Here is a 4,209-nt window from a genome sequence, read left to right as displayed (position 1 = left end):
TGGCTTTTGCCTTGGAACTCTCCCATGGATGCCGTTTTTGCCCCGTCTCTTTCTTATTGTTGAATCATGAACACTGACCTTAATTGAGGCAAGTGAGGTCTGCAGTTCTTTAGATGTTATTCTGGGTTCTTTCATGACCTCTTGGATGAGTCATCACTGCGCTCTTAAGAGTAATTTTGGTAGGCTGGTCACTCCTGGGAAGGTTCACCACTGTTCCAAGTTTTCTCTATTTGTGGATAATGGCTCTGACCATGGTTCACTGGACTCCCAAAGCCTTAGAAATGGCTTTATAACCCTTTCCAGATTGATACATGTCAACTATTTTGTTTCTCAACTGTTCTTGAATTTCTTTAGATCGTGGCATGATGTGTTGCTCTTTAAGCATGCTTCACTTTGTCAGACAGGTCTATTTAAGTGATTTCTTGATTCAACAGGTCTGGCAGTAATCAGGCCTGGGTGTGGCTAGTGAAATTTAACTCAGCTTTCTAAAATAATGTGGTTAATCACAGTTCTTTCATGATTTAACAGGAGGGGCAATTAATTTTTCACGTAGGACCAGGTAGGTTTGGACAGCTTTTTTCCCTTAATAAATGAAATCATCATTTAAAAATGAATGAACGAATGAATGAATATATATATAATTTATTTATTTATTTATTTATATTTATTTATTTATTTTCTTGTCTTTGCTGAAATTTTTAATGCATTGTCTATATATGGTATAAAATGTGTGACCTTCACTTCCAATGATAGGCAGCAGCTCATGAAACATCACAACAAAACATCTGAAAAAAAAAATACAACAGAAAAACTCATTAAAAGACAAAAGATTTGCTATTCCACAGTCGCACATGATAAACTAATTGCGACGACTAGGAGAATGTTAAACTGCTGAGAGAGGCAGAAGCAGGAATGAAGACATTTTGCTTGTGCCTGCACAAGTTAGCGAGTCATACATTTGGTGGAACCTTTTATCTTTCCATGCTAAAACATTATTCAGAGTGTTCACCTCCCCCAATCCCCTACTGGTGGAACTAGACTTTCAACCCTCACTTCAGATACAAGGAAAATTGCTTAAAAGACAGAAAAGTTTGTAAGCAAATGCATTTTTTTCAAGTTTGAAACTCTTTAAACAAAAGGATGTTCTATAAAACACTATTATTTAAATTAAGAGCAATGTCTAGAGGCCAGTGTCGGATCAAAGAATGCTTAAGTACTGCAGTGTACAGTTGATCTTGCATCAGCTACAAATAGGGGTATTAAAATCAAAGGGTTAATCTAGATTAGCACATTTAAGGATAATGGTTGGGACTAACACTGCCAAACAAATGTTGCTTTGTGTGTTCAGCCTCAAGTAGGGGTGACCCAGAAACATCAGAGTCCTGCCATGCCACTGCGCCCTTGAGCAAGTCACTTAACCCTACAACACTCCACAGAGACAGGCCCTCAAGTTACTGTTCTCTAAGTCACTATGGAAGAAATGTGTCTGCTATAAGCAGCAAGCAATCTTCAGATCCCCAAAATGCACATTCAATTTGGGGTCTTTTCATCTGATATTTCATTATTAAAATAGGTAATATGGAGTATAATGTTCAGATTTAGAGTAATAAATAAACAGCATGCCGTTAGCAGTTGCTTTTGTTCAAAGTGATTTACAGTACACTAATTACAGGGACAGACTCCTGGAGCAACTCGAGGTTAGATGCCTCGCTCAAGGGCAGAATGGTAATTGCTCATGGTTCAAACCTGCAACTTCCCTTAACCCACAACACAAAACAAACAAAAAAAAATAATTATATATATATATATATATATATATATATATATATATATATATATATATATATATATCAAGATTAGTATTGTTAACTACAACTGCAGATATTAAACCGTTTTTGTTGAATAAAATATAAATATAATTGATTAAAATTAAGTTAAAAAAAGTATTAAAAACTTATTTCAATCTGTTGCCATTTCTAATTTTCATTTAATTGAAGCACTAAAATTGCTAACTGAAAATAAAAACTAAAACAAAATTAAAACTGAATAAAATAAATCAATCCCAAATAGTAATATTAAATAAATAAATAAACAAACAAACAGAAAATGTGAATAAATGTAAATAAAAGCAAAATCAACAAAAAAAACTAAAATAAAAACTATTTTTGAATAGTAATTAAACAGTATGTTACTAAAAACTATGTGTCTCCATGTTTTTATGTCTAAATTATTTTTATATAATTAAGTTCTCAATATTTAATTTAATAAAACATATATAAATACAACAATTGAATCTATCTATCTGTCTGTCTATCTATCTATCTGTCTGTCTGTCTATCTATCTATCTATCTATCTATATATCTATCTATCTATCTATCTATCTATCTATCTATCTATCTATCATCTATCTATCTATCTATATATCATCTATCTATCTATCTGATAAATGCATGTAGAGGGGTAATGCTAGTTATGCATTTTCAGTGTCCTTTCACTATAATACATGATGTAAATAATATATCATACATACAGAACGTTCTACTAATATAGTAACCATCATTTTGCTCCTTTGGTCACTGTTGTATTCTTAGATTAAATGATGGAGCCTTTAAAATATCCATGGACGGAGGTGCGGTTCCACTGAGATTTCTATTGTGCAGGTGTGTAGAGGCATATTTTTACTACAGCGAAACATTGCCCATCTCACATATATAGATTTCATTGTGAGGCAGAAGAGGAGATACTCATTTTCCTCCAACACTCACTCCACAACTCAATCCGAGCCGACAATGTAAATCTACCCTCACTCTACTTACAGTAATGCATCAAAAGTGTGGATATCACTAAACGAGATCCACTTTTCATTTGATCAATAGCTCCTGACCGGCCATTTGTGAAGATATTTTCTCTGTGAAGCTACCGTGCTGCTCTTCCATTTTAGCTCAGAAGGGTTCTTGTTTCTGCAATCTCTAAAAAAAAACATAATCTCCCTGCAGTCATAGCTGAACGTCGAGAGTTACAGGCGAATGCAAAATATAGCCATTCTACAAAAGGAGCCACTTATCTATTGTATAGAATATCATCTCTCTCCCACATAGTCTCCCACATACAACATGTAGATCAATCAGAAAAAACGCCTAAAGGATAAACATAATGACATATACTGTCTAATTGAGATAGATAAGTTCCAACAGGAAGGTCTTTAAATCATTTGTTGTTGTTTTTATTTTGTTTCATTACTAAACATGCACTTATCATATACAAATATCATGCTTCTTGCTGTTTGCATGAAATAAAAAATAAAAAAATATTTTTATGTTCACAATAAAGAATTTCAATGGAAACAAGTCACAAAGGCTTAGGAACTGATAGATAGATAGATAGATAGATAGATAGATAGATAGATAGATAGATAGATAGATAGATAGATAGATAGATAGATAGATAGATAGATTTATATATTACTAATGTTTAGTTAATTTTTTTATTTCAGTTTAAATTTTTATTTTAAGTTAGTAATTTTACTAATTCAATTTTAATAGCAATCTGTCACAGTTTTATTTTGTTTGTTTGTTTGTTTATTTAATTATTTATTTATTTGAAATTTCATACATTTTAGTCATTCACTATTCATCTGTTGGCCAAAACAATGGTTACTTAAATTATTAAATACTCATTTCATTAAATAATACTTACAATATTACAAACACCTTTTTCATTCTGCTGAAGAGCTAATAAATAGCCTATTTAACATGTTAAATGAACTGCACCTTCTTCACAGGCAATTATGCATAGAGAGAGAAAGAGACTTTAAAATAAATAAATCAATGAATGAATAAATAAATATATCTTATTCACTGGAGTAAAAAAATGTGACTTTCCCATCTCTCCTATCTTCAATATCCCTCTTCAAGGTCTCCAACTCATTAATTGTAATCATTGAGCCTTATCTAACTATTAACCCCATTGTACATCTCTGAATTGGATGTACAGTGGGTACGGAAAGTATTCAGACCCCCTTAAATTTTTCACTCTTTGTTATATTGCAGCCATTTGCTAAAATCATTTAAGTTCATTTTTTTTCCTCATTAATGTACACACAGCACCCCATATTGACAGAAAAACACAGAATTGTTGACATTTTTGCAGATTTATTAAAAAAGAAAAACTGAAATATCACATGGTCCTAAATATTCAGACCCTTTGCT

Source organism: Sinocyclocheilus grahami, unplaced genomic scaffold, assembly GCF_001515645.1.
Source record: "Sinocyclocheilus grahami isolate Dianchi unplaced genomic scaffold, SAMN03320097.WGS_v1.1 scaffold41.1, whole genome shotgun sequence".
NCBI lineage: Eukaryota > Metazoa > Chordata > Actinopteri > Cypriniformes > Cyprinidae > Sinocyclocheilus > Sinocyclocheilus grahami.
The sequence above is the reverse complement of the archived record's forward strand: the minus strand, read 5'-3'. Positions refer to the sequence as shown.